We start from the raw sequence: 19340 nt of genomic DNA on the forward strand, positions 1-19340 counted from the left end.
ATTTTTTAGAAGCCTGTGTGGTAAAACAAAGAACTAACACAAACTGTTGGATGGGGCTTCTGAGGAGAATGAAGGTGATAAAATGCACAACTGTTCCTACAGCCGCACTGTGTACACTGTCACTAACAATGTTACTGCTGCTGCTATTACTCTGAGAAGGTGTTAATGCTTTCAGGCATATGCTAAGCTATTAACCCATGTTTCTTCCTTTTTATCCTTTAGAAAGCCATAGGAAACTGACATATTATGGCAACAGAATCTGCTTTCTTCTTTAATTAGACTTTAATTTTTTCTTTTTTGAATGCAAATCGATTGTTACAGGGAGAAAACATCTTAAATTTCTGCTCTCCCTGAATGCAAGAGTATGCAAAGACATACTGTCAAGTCTTCATTTCAGTCTTTGGGAGGAAGTTTCTTCATGCCAGCAATGAGGAGTCCTCAGCTGCTCTGCTGCTCCTTGGTTTTCTCTGCAGGCAGGAGATAACAGAGGTTAGTTCAGGCCACTGTGCAGCTTTTTGCTTGTGGCCGTTGCACTGTGTGTTGGACCATGAGTGATGCTGTACTCTGATCTCTACTACGTCTAGACAGATATTCATAATGAAATAGATGTCTGGATAATGAAGCAGACTTTCACAGTCCTAATGGGATTGATGCCTACAGAGGCTGGAAAAAGAGCAACTTGCATTGCACCCTCCTGGGCTGCTGGATTTCACAGGTAAGATGAGCATGGGCAGTCAGGGTGGCTTTGCTTTTAACCTCACTTTCTCCCCACGTGCTCAGCCCCACTTGACCTGATTTGGGCTCTCAAGGCTTGGCTCTGTGGAGGGTTGCACAAGCATGTTGACTGAAACAATCAAGAGAACTTTATACAATACTTAATCTCATCCAAAATTCTCCAGAATATAGGGTTTTTTTCAGAATCAAATTTCCGTTTTCAAATATTGTGTATAGCCATGATCTTCTAATGAATGATGGAGCATATGTTTACTTGCATATCTTTATGCTTTTTGGCATGTGGAAATCCTTCCCAACTAAAATATGAGTGACTGTAGCTCCCTAAGGCTACCCTTTTATGCTTCAAGAGTTCCTTGAAACAGTAGGTCAGACTGGAAGATGTTTGTATGAGTGCAAGCAGTGGCAAGTAGCAGAGGGGAGAGTGCAGGCAATTGATTTTTCTTCTTAATAAAATTGGACAGCAAAAGAGAGTACATCCCTAATGTCAGGAGCAGGTTACAAGGCATTCTCATAATCAGTACAAAAAAATTGCTGCAGAACATAGTTACAGCGAGACAGCAGAAGTCATAGTCATTTAATCCTCATTCTCATCTATATGCAGAATGGTTCCTTGGGTCTTCTCACATTAAGAAAATCTGAAAAATTTAGGAGTTGGGAAATTTTTGAAATAACTATGGAAATCTCTGGGCATTTCTCCAGTGGTCATTTTAGGATGTAGTATTAGAGTACTTTGGGATTCATTTTCATTTGCTCTTCTTGAGAGGAACCCAAATGCCCACTGGACCTAACCCTGCCTGTGCTGAATGCAACCTCCCAGTCAAGAGACTTACTAGTAACTCCCTAAAGTTAAACAACGTTCATGGGTCATTCGTGTCCGAAGTTTCCCTGCTCGCTGTTGCCAACGTAGCTACAGAGTCTCAGTGTAGAGAACTTGCAATGTATTCAGTAGGCATACATTATGCAGTTTCCCTTGTAACTGATGACCTTTCATAACATACCTGTGTGTTGGGCATTCATCAGCTGTAATGTGATATAGAACTCATGTAAGTGTATCTCTACAAAACCCATTAAATAATATATGGATCTATTGAAAAAAGTATAACAAAAGGAGGCGGTACAGCTTAATAGCCTCCTTTTCCATTTTTTTTATGAGGGCAAAATTCTAATTTGTCCTTATTTCAAATACTAATTTCTGAAATTCTTTTAAAATTAAAATAATTTTTAAAAATTATTTTGCCACAAAGTACATTTTCAGTATGTCAAAGGCTATAAACATATTTTATAATATTCGTAAACATGTATAGATTTAAAAGATGTAAAATTAAGGCAACAACAGAAGAGAATGCAAAAAATTTCAGATCCTTTGTATTTAAATAGTTTTTCAGAAATTACTTTTTGATGGCTGTTTGATCAGCCCTTAATGTACATATGTAAAAGAATATGCACTGTGCATTTCCCATAGCATTTACCATAATCATGTGCTTAAAGACAGGAACCTTTTTGAAATCTGCAACTATACTAATAGCATTTCAGTCGATAGAACTGTTTACAATGGATGAAATATTCCCTATGATTAATAGGGCATCCACTGACATGAATTTGCTGATAAGATATATCACTAAAAAAACATATGAAACAATATTTACATTTTGGACTACTTTTAGAGGCAAGAAAATGTTTCATCTTGGGCAAGTAAGCATGAATAACATGTGTTCAGCTTTAGGAAAGAATGCTGCAGTAAAACTTAGGTATTTGTACTAACAGTCTTTTAATCCTTTACTGTGAGTTTTTCTGCTTTTTGGTATACCAAATTCTATATATAGAAGAGCTGTTATGGACCTTTATGGTCTGATTTTTTTCGGAAATATTACATACATTATCACAGTATGCTTGTATAATGAACTGAATTATATGGTTTTGAGCTTTAGCAGTGTGTAAATAGTTTGAAGATATCACACACTTAAAAGATTATATACGGACATCACTGGCAGAATGTTAATTCATTAACACTCACTAAAAGGACTACATTTAGTCCATTTTGTGGAGAATAAAAGAACCTTGAAGGAACTCAGTCAGTTAAAACTTCTAATTCTTTAAAAATTTGGAACTCTGCTTTGCAATGCATAGCAGAAGAACTAGGATAAGCTAAGCAGGAAGCATAACCTATGGAAGAAGGACAAATGTTAACTGCTGCATAGTTGAAACTGTGGCAAACTGAGCTGGCTTAAGCTCAGCTCCATCAGGACTGATGTTTCCAGTGTCATAATGGTAAAACTGCTTGTCTCTATGTTAACAACCTCTCTACATCTACAATGGGGTACACAGGGTTATCTTCTTATCAATTAACTATTTGATAGCATGAATTTGTGAACCAATGGCTCATCCTACTCCAACGAAACTTCTATGGCCTTTTTTGTTTCATTATTTGAACTACAGAAAATAGTGTCCAGTCTCAACTGAGGCAGTTATTTTAATTGTGTGGAATAACTGCAGTGAGCAGAATTAAAGCAAACATGTGTATGGTCCCCTCTTGGGTTTGTTCACCTGGTTTTCTTATAAAGGAAGTGTTTTTCATTGTCATTAACAAAGCCATCATAAAACAGGTCTCTTATGTCAATCATCATAAAAATGAATGTTTCTTTCAAAATTTTCTTAAATGTCAGAATTAATTTTTCATTAGTACTGCAATCTCTTTATTTGCCTATAATGAAAAAATACTTTTAAAAACAGCTAAATTGTTACTAAGTTTTGATGCAGTTAAATATTTTCAATGAGGACTGCTTAACTTCTGTCTTGTCTTCTTGTCTCCTACTGGGAGGTATTTCAGAGGATGCTCCAATTTTCTAATCTTCATTCCCTATACAAACACAGTTTGTCAAGAATTTTAACATCTTATAATACCGGATTTTTTTTGTTTCCTCTTAGAAGTGAAAAAGGGGCTGATTTCTTGTCTTCTTGGCTGCTAGTCTGGGAACCTTGGTATACTTGTAAGTGGCCAATACTGTTAAAGTATAATGCTTCTGTGTGGTCTAATAGCATTCTTTGTCTTCTTTAATCAGAGTATTTGATAGTCATCAATAAATTCTTGATAATGTGTCAATAAGACTGACACCTCCCTTTATCTGTACTGTAATAAACATTCACAAAGATAAACACTAACTTTTAACAGCATGTTGGGTCAGCCCTGGTTATTTTTAACTTGGATGTGGGATTCCAGACTCAATTTTAGAATAAAAAGGGATTTATAATAACTGCTGGTTTTGCTGGGAGATGGACAGTTGATGCCATTTATTTGACCCTTCGTTCTTGTCATAGGGATACAGCACATGCACTGTTTCCTCAGTAATCTCACTTTGTGGAAATAAGTATATCACAGACTGCTATAATTTGTGAACTAGTGTGGTTATGCAAATGGTTCTATTTTTGGAACTTGCTAGGAAACAAGTTTTTAAGTTTCAAAGTTTTTCAAATTTTTAATGATTAAATGATTCAGTCTCTTTGGTCAGCACCAGCTGTGGTCTCACATGACAGGATTTCTCTTTCTGTCTCTTATTTGAGTGTGACTTTGGGACAAATAACAATGCTTGCTTTTACCATACCTTCCCTAATGGCTCTCTGCCTTTGTGTTTGGATTTTTTAATTGGAGGAAGAGGAGGAGAGCATTGACTGCCTTTTTCTGAGGCTGATATGTTCTAAGCCCAGAAGTATATTCTGTTCCATAAACCTCTTACTAAAATGCAATGATAAGTTTATGCTATTCATGTGTGGAGACCTTAGCAATGTAAGTAAAATTGTATATATGTATGTTTTTTCTGGAGGTGAAACATTGTTTGTCTAAGCTAGCAAAAGTCTGTAGAAGACCAGACCTTTAATGTATCAACAATGCATTTTCCTAATGTATTATAAATACCAGTCCTTGGTTCCCAGAAATAGGAAAAGCTCTGTAAGAAGGAGGTCTGCACAAATGGCCAAATAGATGTAGGGTTTTTATTATCTTTTATAAGGTAAGAGTAGGAAGATGGAATGTATTAAGGGAAAACAGATACTTGACAGACAGAAAGTGAAATGTGCATCAGGAATTCCTGTATTTCAAAAGATGTGATGAAATCCTGGTAGGAGGATAAGGCTTTCTAGGCAATGCTTGTATTATGCTTTTTTAATGCATTTTTTAAATGTCTTTTACCACAGTATTCACTTTACTAGTACTCAAATTTAATATACATTCCAGAATACCAATTGTATAAACTTGGATTTTGAACAATTATCTGTAAATAGTGCCAACTGTAGTGGGTGGATACCTGAACGACTGTACTGGCTATCTTTGCAATTTGGTGCTCATCAGAACTCAACTTGTTCTGCCTAGCTGTTGTATGCCTATTTTTCTTTCTTCTCTCCCCTTATTTAGGCAAATATTCTACACATGTATTAACTGCCCGTAATTTGCTGAAGTGCTGATCCAGTATATTTACATATTTACTGTTAACTTCAATTCAACAGCCAAATAAAGGACTGTTGAAGATGTCTTGGCTCCCTCATTTGGACATTGGGATGCTAGGACATGCGTTTTATCTGCTGTCACTAAATGGCCAAAGAAGAACAATTGCAGCATTTGAAGATCTTTGCTTGCCAGCAGAATAACCAACATAGATTCAATATACTGACATGTGCCAACTGAAACCATGCACAAGTAATTAACAGTTTGTGAAACAGAGAAAAACAAATGCATAACAATTAGCAAAATAAATCTTTTGTGACTTTCAATTACTGAATACGTTCCTACTAAAATTCAATCAATGCAAACTGTCCTATTTAGCATTCCTATCCATAAGTGACATCTTCTGTTAAGCCATTTGCTTTCTTGGTTTCTTTATGTAAGATGATGTTATTCTGTAAAAAACAGACATAACTAAAGATTATTTTTTATTGTTGTTATTTTACATTTTTAATGCTTAGACCGACCACGTGCTATTGCAGAAATAACTGGTACTTATTTTCAAGAGCTGACTTTTCCTAAGGCCTGAGGACAGGCCTTTCTCGTTGCTTCAGAAGGAGTGCAGATGATCATCGCTTGTCTGGGTGATGTCTAACACGCTTTGTCATTGAAACCTAGTCACAAGTTCAGATTTCTAATGTTACATGAAAGGTGTATCAGGTCACTATATACACCTGAATATCTGGCCATATTTATTTGTGTAGACATTAACCATTTCAGTGGCTTTTTAGTACTATTAAGTCTAAGGGTAGAAGTCTGATCCTTCCACAGGTCATAGCTTGGTATTGTTAGAGGATTTAATACTATGACTAAATGATGGCAGTGATATGGCATATGTGAAAAGACTTTCTGGTCTTTACCTAACATCTTTCAGTGACTCAGTGGCCAACAGACTTGTCCCTTCCTCCCTTGCCAGGATAGTTGACTGATTCTGCTGTTATCCAGAGAAGAAGGAAGAGAGTAAAGAAAAAGCTTGTGATTGCCGAGTTGGCAGACAATAGCATAGCTATGGATCTGAACTGACACCCGAACTAAACCCCACCTGCTTCATGGTGATTCCAAGTGAATGTACTAACACTTCAGCTGTGAACAGGAATTCTAGCTTGCAAGGCCATTTTTTTCATAAAGTCAGGAAGATGCAAGAGAGGCAAAAGGTTTCTGCTGAGGACCCAATAACTAGACTTCTGAGGAGAGCTTTAGGACGTCCAAGATAGAGTAAGATTTAGTGGGGTTTATTCTGCACAGAAATCTTCCCTCTCACTTTGTTTTTGCTTGATTGTTTTTAAGGGAAAAATAGTGTCTCTGTAGAGTTCGATGGTCTTTACTTTCATTGAAAATATTTTTCCATCTCTCAGTTGGAATTTGCTTTGGACTTCAAAGCTTTCCCGTATGGAATGAGAAAGAAACACCACATAAGGTAGGGATGTATTATTTCTCTTTTGAAGATGGAAAAAATCATGCATAGTGACAAGCTGGAGTATCAAATGCCTTGGCTAAAGTCTCAGAGTATATCTGGCAACATCCAAAATACAAGTTAAAGTACTTTATGTTGAAAACACAAGATCTTGCTTCTAACACCATGTCATCCTTCTCACTCTTTTCTGGTGCTTTAACATGGATAATGAAAATGTGATCCTTGAAGATGGGGGTTGTTTGAACAGGCGTGCAAGAACTAATGAAGAGTGTGTATGTATGTGTATATATATACATATATATATACACATAAATATATGTGGGAGTTCGTATCCCTCAGAAGTCATTCAAGATTTTTCCTTACTTTGCAAACATACCTATTTTATAAAACCATTATGCTAAGAGCAATTGCTGATATCTAAATGCTGTTCAGAGTGTTCAAAGTTTGCTTTTTGTTAATTCGTACTGAAAAATAATTGATCAGATATATGTTAGTGGATTTAGTTTCATTCATCAAATAACAGGTATTGGTTGTAAGTTACAACAGCTTAGCATCTGATATTCTTAACATGGCTAAAGAGGCATTATCTCCATTCTTTTCGGGTTAGTATTCGACAGCAAATTTACTTTCTATTTTAATGCAGACAAGGTGAAGGTGGGCTAACTAGCAAGATACTAGAGCCAGAAAGGAATCTTTAGAAGGTAATGGGCAAAATAATACTGGAATAATGTTAATGTGAAGGTTTTGTGCATTTCATCTCTTAGATAAACACTGGGCGAGTACCTTTCCCCACTATAGACACCCTTTCCTGTGAAGACCAGTTTCTCAGTGCCAACAGATGGGCTCTTTGCTGGTATCAGAGCAGTGCCTGATGGTACCTGCTGCATGCTTGTTTGGCCTCAGAAAAATCATCTTCCTGTTGGCCTAAAGGAAGACATCTATTCCTAATTTTCATGAAGTGCAAGGTTTCTGCCCAAGTTATCCTTATTCTCCTGTGGGAAAACAATGAAAAACAGCACTGGGATAGGCTTGATTCAGTGTGTGTGGGCGACGGAGAAGCAGGAGCTTCTGTGCATCTAGGAAGCATGCATAGGGTCCATGACAGCTCAGGGAGGAATACCAGGGATCTTCAGCCATTGACACTAAGCAAAGTGTCTTTCTTGCTGTGCAAGAATGTGCTTTAAAATTGTGCTTGTCTTGTTTTCCTGATGACATACCTAACTTTATAGCAAGGATTTTGCGTTCAGCGCTGATCCATAACATCAGAGCATCACCATGTAGGAGCCTGATGGCAGAGCAAAAGCAGAGGGCAGAAATACTTCTCAGCATTAGGCTCTTGTTTATATGAGACATTCAGTTCATTAAATACTTTCAGGTGACCTATAACTTGTCCATCTGCTTCACACTTCCTCTCCTCCTGTTTCTGAGCTCAGATGGGTGTAATTCGAGCCTGGAGTCACAAGGACACAAGTGTTTTCAGGCTGTTTTGGCCTTGGCAGTGGGTGAAAGCTGCATGTTTGGTTGTGCAATAGCTTTGCTCACCAGCTTTCAGATGTCACTCTTGTTCAGCGTGAGGAAAGTGAGCCAAGATCTCCCTGACTGGGAGAGGGGGGTCTGGTTATCCATACAATGGCAGGCACACCTGCTTCGTGGTGTCCTGTTTCTAAACAGCAAACACTTTTTGCTGCTCTCAGGCACAGTGCAGCTTGGTGACAGAAGTACTCCAAAAGCTCCTGTGATTCTTTTTCTTTGTACCATATCATGAGACAATCAATCCATGAGATGGGAGGTATGTGTTTATACTGCACCTGCTGCTCTCCTTGATGGACTGATACTGAGGCAGCATTCCACTCTCTTAACTTACTATGTGTTGCCCTTCCCTGTGCTAACAAAAAAATTCTGCCTACAGTGTCATGGGCTGCAGTCCTGCTGCCATTGGACCATTTGCCATGGTTTACTTAAATGTAGAACAACAAAGGAACAATGAAATATTATCTGCCAGCATCTCTCTGTCTGTCTCCTAGAGTACTTTTGTGGATCAGTCTGAAGGGACGCTAAGATGAGACACCCTCAGATTAGGTGCTGCTTTGTACTCTTTCAGGTTCAGGCTTTGAATTCCTCAAGTTTTATGTTGGGGTTTTTTCCCTAGTAGGTTGAGCCTTTATAAATAATGAAAGTGAGAGAAACCTAAGCTGGTAAACTAATAATTGAACACTTTAGGTAATATAACATGAAAGCAGCAGTACAAGACAAGATTCCTTGTACAGCTCAATCATTAGGTGATTGTCTAGGGCAAATTGTGCAGACACAAATGTGTTTCAAATTTGGGGTTTGCTGTCAAAAGTGTCATAACAGACTATTTCAGTAGTCTGGGCCATGATTTGACATGCACTCAGTGGCACTGAGTAAATTGTTTGCAAAATATTTCATCCTCTGACAAATCCTTAAACCCATCATATGGGAAATGAGGCAATATGACTTCACCAACACTTAGTCTAGGGAAGTAGAGTGTCTCTGCAAGTCTTGTGTGCATGGAAGAAAAGGTCTCTGTGCAATTAGAAGTGAGGCTATTGCAAGGAAAGAGATTATAACACGAGAAACAGTTGTGGTCAAACACCTTCAATAGTGCCAACATGATCTCTCTGGAAACAGAGATAAAAGATGTGGTTTGATTGAAATGGTGTCTTACTCTTGCCATTTAGAGGTGCAATGCTATAGACTAGATGGGAGTGGGAACATAATTCCATATAGGTGTAGGGGTTGAGTATCTGCATATGGGCACTTATATCTGCATAAAGAAAGGAATGTAAATAAAAGACATGAGGAACTAAAACGACTGCTAGCCTTTATTTCTATTTCTGATCAATTACTGAAGGCTGTGTTACACAGAGTATTCATTTCAAGAAATACTTGCAGTTAATGGCAGTTGTAGACACAAGAGTTGTAGATATGCTATGCTATGTGTCTGTTATTCTATTACTTATAAGTTTGATAGAATAGATTATAATATTTCATTTGGAAGAGACTTACAGTGCTCCTCTAGTGCAACCCCCATAGCACTTCTGGGCTGACCAAAAGTTGAAGCATATAATGAAGGGCACTGTCCAAATGCCTCTAAACCATGACAAGCCTGAGGCATCACTTACCTCTCTAGGAAGTTGTTCCAGCATTTGACCACCTCATCATAAAGACATGCCTCCTAATATCCAGTCTGACCTTACCCCGGCACAGCTTTGAACCATTTCTACTCATCACTGGGTCCCAGGGAGAAGAGATTGCCATCCTCTCCTCTTACCCTCCCCAGGAAACTGTGGAGAGCAACGAGGTCACCCCTCAGCCTCCTTTTCTCCAAACTAGACCAACCCAAAATCCTTGTGGCTCCTCATAGGACATCCTTTCCAACCCTTTCACCAGCTCTGTTGCTCTTCTCTGGATGCATTCAAGGATCTTCACATCCAGACTGTGGGGCTCAGAACTGCACACAGCACTGGAGGTGAGGCCTCACCAAGGCTGGACTCAGCAGGATAATCACCTCTTGTGCTTGGCTGGCTGAGCTGTGTTTGATGCCCCCCAGGATGGAGTTTGCCCTCCAGGCTGCCAGGGCACACTGCTGGCTTCCAGTGGGCTGCTGCTGACAGACACCCGCAGATCCCTGGCTGCAGGGCTGCTCTCCAGACCCTCCTCTCCCAGTTTACACCTGTGTCTGGTGTTACTCCATCCCAGATGCAGAATCCAGCATTTGGACTTGTTAAATTCCATCACACTGATCTTTCTCCAACATTCCAGTCTATCCAGATTCCTCCAGAAGGGATCTATACGATGTCTCTTCATGAGAAACTTCTCTATTTTATTTCCTAGCATGGGATTAATTTTTTTTTCCTCAGTTATAGGGCAGTGTGACTACATATTAGCTGCCTTTGCTGTAAATATGAATGACTCTTCTTTGTCAGGAGCTGTGGTCTTCCTCTGGTTTTCTGCCTAACATGTACATGCCTGATGGAGCTTGAAGCCACCTAGGGAAGAGCTGTGTTTTGTGTGCTGGATAACAGGCAAGCTGTGGCACACTCTGTAACTTGTTTGCAGGGTATCCTCACACCTCATACTTGTGATGTCTGCTTCCTCTCCAAGCATTCAGCATTTCTACAAGCCCAGATACTTCATGTTTCTGTCACCTTGCCTGCAGGTACAGGCTCCAACACTCCAATCTTATATCGACTAAGACTTTCCAAAATATTCTCTGACATGGGCACTAATGAGTAGAAGTGATGATTTCGTGCAGACAGGTATGCATAGTGACAATTCTACTCCATGCAGTGAGCAAAGGCTGTGGTTTGCTCCCCTTAATCCTAGCACAGCATACTGAATGTCCTGGTTTCTGCCAAGGACAGTGTTAATTTTTTGCAGTGGCTAAGGGGGTGTGTCCAGACCCTGTTATTCAAAAACACCCCACATCATTGCTGGGGACAGGGGACCCTCTTGCTTCTGATAAGAAGAGCAGGGCTTCCAGTTGACAAAGTGTGGCAGGGGAAGCCGTTTGCCATTTGTTCATTGTCACCTAAAGTTCTCAGTGAGCATTTTTTCATGCGAATCATCCTCTCTTTTGTGTACTTTTGTTATTAATATTGTTGCTGTTACTGTTCTTTTTCTTATCTCATTCCTGTTTCCAGTAAATTGTTCTTATGTCAACCCATGATCCCTGCCTTTTATGTCTCCCATTGGAGAGTGGTGGAGAGGAGAGTTTTTTACTGATCTTTTACTGGGAGTACTAAATTGGGGAATACCATTCCTAAACCATGACACTGCTTTAGCTGAGACTGGGGAGGATACAACAGCACATCCATGAATACTATGCACATCCATTCAAAGATTACACACACACATTTTTAACAGGTGTTTCATTTATGTTCTCAGTACCTTGACCAAACTACTTGGCACAGCATCCTATACCTTTCTTCTTTCAAATTTAATTTACCCTAACTAGATTAAGTAAAGCTTCATCTCAATAACATCATCACAGCATTGCTCAAGTTCCAATTTGGCACAGCAGAAGAAAGAAGCTCAACAAGAAGTTCCAACCTAGGAGAAATTATGCTCTGAGGTAAATGTGTTTCCAGGGGAAATAATTTTCAGCCTTAGACCCTGAATCTTAACTCACACTAAAATCCCAGAGTTCAAACAGCTCAGAAATATGATGGAAGTTTAAAATGTAAATGTATGTTAAGAAGTTAAAGATGAGCGTGAGTTCTCAGTCTTAAGAACTTTGTAACTTCAGCTTCTGCTTTTTGGAGCTTTTTGGTATGGTTTGCTTTTTTTTTTAGTCAAAGTAGTGGAGTCCATTATATAAGCTTCAGAGTATCAAAAAATGGTAAGGTGTTAAAGCAATACAAGGTAATTTTCATGTCCTGGAAAGATAAGTAAATTTAAGCACAAAGGATTTTGCTGCAATTAAAACATTCAATGCTTTGGTGCCTGCTAGCTTTGGTCTCATCACAAAAACATGTGTCTCTTTATCAATGTAAAAAGATTTTTTGTAATTTTTTTTCTATTAATGTTTATGAAAAATCCTCTGAGGAAAAAGTATCAGATGAAACAGACAGACTTCAAGCTTTAGAGGATAAGCACTAAATACACATTTAGATAATTTAACATCAAAATCTCATGCATTTGTAGCCACTATTATGATTTTTAAAGTACTATATTTATGCATTTTGGAGAATTAGGATTTGCTGAACAGAAACAACAGCTGTGCAGAGTTTGGCTCTGTTTCAGGTGCATGCCTTTCTCAGGGAGACCCGGTACATTCTGCCTGGTCTTGCACTCTGAATGGATGGGTATTTCTAGACAGAAAACGAAAGGCATAAAGCTAATAACTTCCTACTGGTACCTTTTCATTAAAAGCACCAAGAATTTTGTGCTCTTACAGAACCCTCTGCAAGGATTTAAAAAGGTTTACAAGCATTACTGCATAAAGCTGCTTATGTTCATTCTGGGTTAAAGTGATGGTATAGGTATAGTGCATTCTCCACTGCTCCCCTGTAAAGGATAGAACATTGCCTATTATCACATTATTGCATCACTCTGTATTCTGAGAGTTCTCCATTACTAAATGGCTAACTATTGCTATTAAATATGTTTTTCTGTGGTGGTAGTGCTCAGGAGTTTTAACATGGAACAGGACCCAAAACCAGTATAATATACAAAAGAGAGAAAGCCCCTGCCTCAAAATGGTTGAAAGGTGAGATGGCATGATACAGGATGATCTTAGAGGTCTCTTCCAACCTTAATAATTCTGTGGTTTTATATACCAAGAAAGAAGACAGTACTGGTCAGCACAGCAGGCTGGAATTAGACACATCAGTAGCCCACATTCTGGTTTTGTAGGCATCATGTAAAAGAATGTACCTGCTGCTGAATGGCAGCAGATACTCCAACAAATGAAGACTGGTAGGCAAAAGAAATGTCCTTAGCAGTTGGAGTGAGTAGTTTAGGCTTGATGCACTGGAGGTAAGAGGAGTGTCTAGCATAAACAATGCAGGTGAAGCAGCATGGGCAGATGAGTCAGAAAAATTCTCTTGGTGGATCATTCAGGGTGGAAATCAGTGGGGCAAGGCTGCATTTGTCAAGGCAGGAGGTTGCAATATTTGAGATAAATAAAAGAGTTTGGATAAAAGCTCTGTCTGTTTGAATAAACTCCAGTTTCAGGGGTATTGTACAGAGAGAAATGAGAGATATTATTAGATAAACTGGACATCAAAAGTTAGAATGAGGCTTCCTTTCCTTTGTCAGGAGGGACAATTAACCTCTTTTTTTAAATTTTTTTTTTTAAATATTTTTGAGTTAGTTCATTTCTAGCCTCAGGCTGAAAAAGCACGATTCCATTGTATTATCATACTGGTTTGGATTAAACATGTTGGTTTGACAAGAGTCAGTTTTATGGCAAAACTCAGAATACTGCTGTCTAAACTTTCAAATGAGGTGCCAGAAACAAGAAACTTCATATGAATATCAGCTGTGATTTTTTAAGAAGTTCTGGCACTCAGGATTTCACTAAAAGCTGAAAAACACTGCTAAATTGTGCAGCAAATTGGAATTGAATTAGAACTGAGCATTTATTCCTTGATAAAACTCTTGAATTTTTAACTGATTTCTGTGACTTCTTTTTTCATCTGTTTAGAGATTTCTGAATACTTGAGACTAGCATTGTTTCTCATTGTACATATTTGTTTATATAGCCCTATTTGCTAACATGCATTGTTGCAATGCCAGTTTTAGTTTTACACGGGTCAGCATATTAATATCAATGCCTTTCAGCCAAGCATTCCAATATTACTTTATACTATTTTTTGTAGATACAAATTCCTAAAAGAATGTTTGGCATCTTCATACTGTGCTAGATAGCTACAGATGGTATCAGAGAATTTCAGAACATGCTGAGTTGGAAGGGACCCATCAGGATCATTGGGTCCAACTCCTGGCACTTCACAGGACACCCCAAGAATCCCTTCATGTGCCCAAGAGTATGGTTCAAACACTTCTTGAGCTCTGCCAGGATGGTGCCGTGCCCACTTCCCTGGGGAGCCTGTTCCAGTGCCCAACTACCCTCTGGGTGAAGAACCTTTTCCTAATATCCAACCTAAACCTCTCCTGACTCAGCTTCATGCTCTTTCCTTGGGTCCTGTCACTGTGCACCAGAGAGCAGAGATCATCGCCTGCCCCTCCTCTTCCCATCATGAGAAAGCAGCAGATTGCCATGAGGTTTCCCCTCAGTCTTCTCTTCTCCAGGCTGGACAGACCAAGTGCCTTTGGCCACTCCTCACAGGGTTTCCTCTCAAAGTCCTTCATAGAAGGAACACCTTTTGTCTCTACACTCAGCAAATGTAGGCTGTTTCCCCATATATTTTTGCTACTTTACACCTGAAAAAATGGCTTTACGAATTTAGTAGATCAGGGACACCTTAATCTCTAAAGAACCATCAAACTTTAAATTACCTGATGATCTCATTAATCTGTTTATTAATTCCACACTGAAATGACAGCAAAACTGAAAGGAAAGCCTAGGTTTTTCCAAAGCTAGGCTTATACAAAACTTACCTATTTGTGTGGGCACTCACATATGCTTAAGAATTTATGGTTTAATCTTCAGATTTTAAAAATGAGACTCATTAATACTTATCTAGATCCCTGCAGAAGCTACCTCTGTCTTCCACATGGAGCTTTATCTTCACTTTGTGAAAAGTTATGCGTTTTAATGTCAGGTAGACAATGTATGGACAATGAAGCATGATCTAATTTTTGTGTGATTTACCAGGTTGAATCAAAAGCTCACAGCACAAGAAACTTCACTTCTGCTTGATGATTCACAGGGAAATTATAGACTGCCTTGTCTTTGCCAGGATATTTACTCAACTGACTCCAGTTAAGAATTCACCTTTTTTGGGCAGGGTAGACATGGCTTGAGTTGCGCAAATTAAGTTCTTGACCTCTGGAAGCTGCTTGTGATTGCATGCCCTCAAAGGTTACGGGTTTACTTTATTAAACATTAATTTTTTTATGCACTTCACATCTCTTGCTCTAACCTCCTTCTAAACGAATTCAATATAATCTTAATCCAGTACCATTTCCATCTTCAATACTGTGCCTCCATCTGACTGAAATCAGCATGTGCTCCCTAACCTCTCATGACAGGGGCTGAAATTGCAGTCTATTGGTATATCTTTTAAATTGCATTGTTCAATATAGCCATTACACTCATGGTGCTTGACACCACATTCCAAAGTGTCAGTAGTTGTATGGGTTCTCCTGCTGCACTCTATTAACTGTGCTATCTGCCAAATCTTTCTGAACACAACCTTCTACTCTACAGCAAACCAACCCATTGCCTTGAGAAAGACCCTTTAGAAACTATTTTATTTGGCTTGGTTAGCAAAGGAAGTGGTAGCAGAGGTGCGGGAATTTTCTTACTTTCCAAGGGGACTGAATAGGAACAATGTAGGTTTCCTCTCTTTTACATTGGACTTGCTTCACTTTTCATCAGCCATGCTCATATTTAATTATTTGTGCTCCCATAATTCAAAAAAAAGTAAGAATCATGGAAAGGGTTGGGTTGAAAGAGACCTTAAAGATTATCCAGTTCTAACTTCCTGCCTTGGGCAGGGATACCTTTCACTAGACCAGGTTGCAACAAAATGACTAAGCTAAAGCCTATAGAAGAGAGCTAGATTTAGTTGTTCAGATGGTTCTCACATGTAAACAATGGTGATTGATGTCCTGAAGTAACAGAAACTAATTTAGCATTTCAACCTAACATCAACACCTGTGAGCTGAGACTCATTTGGTACATAAGCAATAAAGCTGTTGATCTTGTCCAGCACTGCTTGGCAGTAGAGATGCCAACTTTTACAACCACTAAAATGAGAAGTTAATCAGTTTCTTATTCATAAGCAGAAATAAACTTGATTCCCTCACCCTACTTCAGGTAGCTGACAAAGAGCAAGCTACTATTTCGGTGGGAGGGAGCAAAAGGCAATGTAGAAAGGACAAAAGTATCTGAATGGCAGAGGAAACCAGTCATTTAATATTTTATCTTTATGTTTTAAATTGTTGCTTTTGAATTTCCTGAATCTTAATTTAAGAAATCTCTTCAGTGTTATTTTGGCTGTAAATTATTTATATGTTTCCCCATCTTTTATGGTGCTCTGTTTCTGGGCTTCCTGCACTATCTCATCACCTTCTAGCAACATGCTGAGGCACTGCTGTAATCTGTCAAAAAGGAAGGGAGATAGGGCTAACAAAGTGATGCTCTGGGATTTATACTAGCATGAATTGTCAAAGATGAATAACTAATGATGTGTTTTCTCACTTCTGAAAGCTGTGGAAAATCCCTGGTAATTTTGTTAGAATAATTCATTAACCAGCATTTTTGCCCTTTGTTGTTAAATCTTACGTATCTCTCCTTTCTTCCATCAAACTTAGTGAAGAACTCTTACATTTGTACATCTTCCTGCTTGAAGAAATCTACTTCCCAGAGCATCTTTGGTGGTATTTTGTTCCATTCAATTTAAAATATCTCAAGTAAGAGAGATACTTCTGTATCTTTCAGAGCTGACAATATGGTCCAGAACATCTCACTATTAGGTATATTTTCCCTGTGAAGTTAGCCAAAATAGTCCTCTCTTCCTTGAATCCTGTTCCAGATAGGGTTGTATACATCTTAATTTTTCTCCCTCCACTGTGTTTCTCCTTTCAGACACTCAGACAAGAGAGACCGTTATTTGGCACCTGTAATTTTCCCAAACTGCAGCCAAGATTAGATTGTGCAGCATCCACATCAGCAAGCACAGGCTGAGCAAACCTCCATGGGAACTGCAGCATATCCAAATGCTATGTGGAGCCCATGGTCCTCCATGGTGTGCCTTGGCAGGGGTGAGTACAAAGAGGGTTTCTTCATTTCCCTGGCCACATTTCATTGTAAACTCTCATTCCATTAGCCCTCCATATTTCTCTTAGGTTTGGTTCAGGATTACTGCTTTCAAATTTCCCCCCCACCTTCTGAGAAAAATGTCAGTACTTTACTGTTTTGGGTTCATTCATAGTAATAAAATCTATTTAGGCTCTGCTTCAGTTTCTGGACATCTTCATTTTCAAATTAAGATAACTAAGGCAGAACAGCACTTTGTCTTTTATGACCAAGAGAATATAAAATGTCACTGATGGAGCTGGAAAGCCTTTTGCCTTTCATGGGACAGTTGGGATTTACTTCCTCCAGTGCAAGGTATATATATCCAGAGCCACATGGATGTGAGTAACCTTATGGAAATGCTTAGGAATGTCTACCTATTGAATGTAAATTGTTCTTCTCATGGACTTCTTCAGTCCCACAGCTGCATTCTTCACGGCTGTGGGAGATCCCAACCTGAGTATCAACTTTTCTGTGGTTGATTTTTAATTAGATTTGTCAACTATGATAGGCTGACTTTCAGAAAGTGTAATAGACAAAACAGTAACTGTGGGAATAAAAGGAATATTTTTTCATTACTGGCAGCTTCCTTCCTTTGACTCTTTGACCTCTTCCCAAGGTCAATTAAATGCCTCAGAGGAACTGGAGTGGTTACAAATCAACTTTGTCATTGTCCATTAGGTGGATGGAGAACATTTCATAAAACTTAAAATAGGTTTCCAGGGGGACCTTCTCAGTAAGTGACTTGTCCAAGAATTGAAGATCAGACCTTTTCACAGGACAATTTACTGGTTTGCTCAAGTGTTCTCACTCAGACTTGGTGCCCCCAGATGTTCCTCTTGTGGCACAGTGGTGTCAAATCAACCATCAACACGCTCAGCTGGAGTCCTTCCCCTTCCATGTCTCCCATCCTCTGGTCCAGTATATAATCTGTTTAAGTACCTTGTTCACTCTGTACTGGAGAAACAAGTCATTATCAAGGAATAATACTCTTTGACTGTGGCTGATAGGAAAAGGAAAAAGCCACAAAAAAGAGCACTGAATGAAGATGATCCTGTTGACTGCAAGAACTATATTTGAAGAGTTCTAAACAATCAGAAACTTCAGTTTGTTTTCAGCATATGCTCCCAGGGGAAGGTCATCTGATTCATATCCGTCAAATGTTGAAAGGATGAGTCACAGTCGAACAAATCACACTTTTCTAACTGTCTTTACACATACGGGAAGGAATAATCTCTCTTCATTTAAAAAGACTTTCTCTTTTTCTTAGTAGACAACACTCAATAACTTAGTCCCATGTTATCTGTTTTCCCTGAATTATGAATATTTATTCCTCTCTATATCCATAAATAATACATAATCTACAGTTGCCTCATTTTTCTCATATGACCTTTATACACATCCTGTACTTTAAATCAAATTCTCTCTTAGTTACAAAAAGCTCTAATTCTCACTTGAAACTTAATTCAACATACACCAAAAAAAAATCTTGTCTTCAAATAATAGCTAATACCAGATCTTATATTTTTTGCTGCCAGTCAACCAACACTGGACATGAGAAGAAATATACTACTCCAGAAGTCATCAGTTTACGCCACAGCATTTAAGACGTGATAAAATGTAAAAGTTTCTGTGCCCCGTGGTCCTAATCCCATGGCTGCAATATTAATGTGTGAAAAGTGCCTGCTGCATGCACAACTCCCATAAAGCTGACAGGACACTGTGCAGATGCAGGAAGATGTGATTGTCCTTTTGCTCTTCCAAAGGTTCCTTCTCCTTCATAGAATCCTAGAACGGGTTGGAGGGGACCTTAAAGCCCATCTAGTTCCAATCCCCCTGCCATGGGCAGTGACAACTTTTGCTAGACCAGGTTGCTCAAACCCCCATCCAGCCTGGCCTTGAATACTTCCAGGAATGTGGCCTCCACACCTTCTCTGTGCAACCGGGGCCACTGCTTCATCACCCTCTGAGTAAAGAACTTCTTCCTACATCTAGCCTAAACCTCTCCTCTTTTAGTTTAAAACTCTTCCCCTTTGCCCTGTCACTGTCAGCCTGTGAAAAAATCATTCTTTTTCATAAGCCCCTTTCAGTACTTATCCTTGCACGCCACTTGACCCAGGCTGCACAGCCCCTAGGTAAGATTTTACTTTAGCATTTATGTCTGTCTTGCTTCATAAGTGCCAGTGGTTGAATGTGTTTCACAAACATAGCATTTGCTAGGGCTATGCATGTTGTGGCAGTAT

The sequence above is a fragment of the Corvus brachyrhynchos genome, unplaced genomic scaffold, assembly GCF_000691975.1.
Source record: "Corvus brachyrhynchos isolate BGI_N302 unplaced genomic scaffold, ASM69197v1 scaffold281, whole genome shotgun sequence".
Taxonomy (NCBI): domain Eukaryota; kingdom Metazoa; phylum Chordata; class Aves; order Passeriformes; family Corvidae; genus Corvus; species Corvus brachyrhynchos.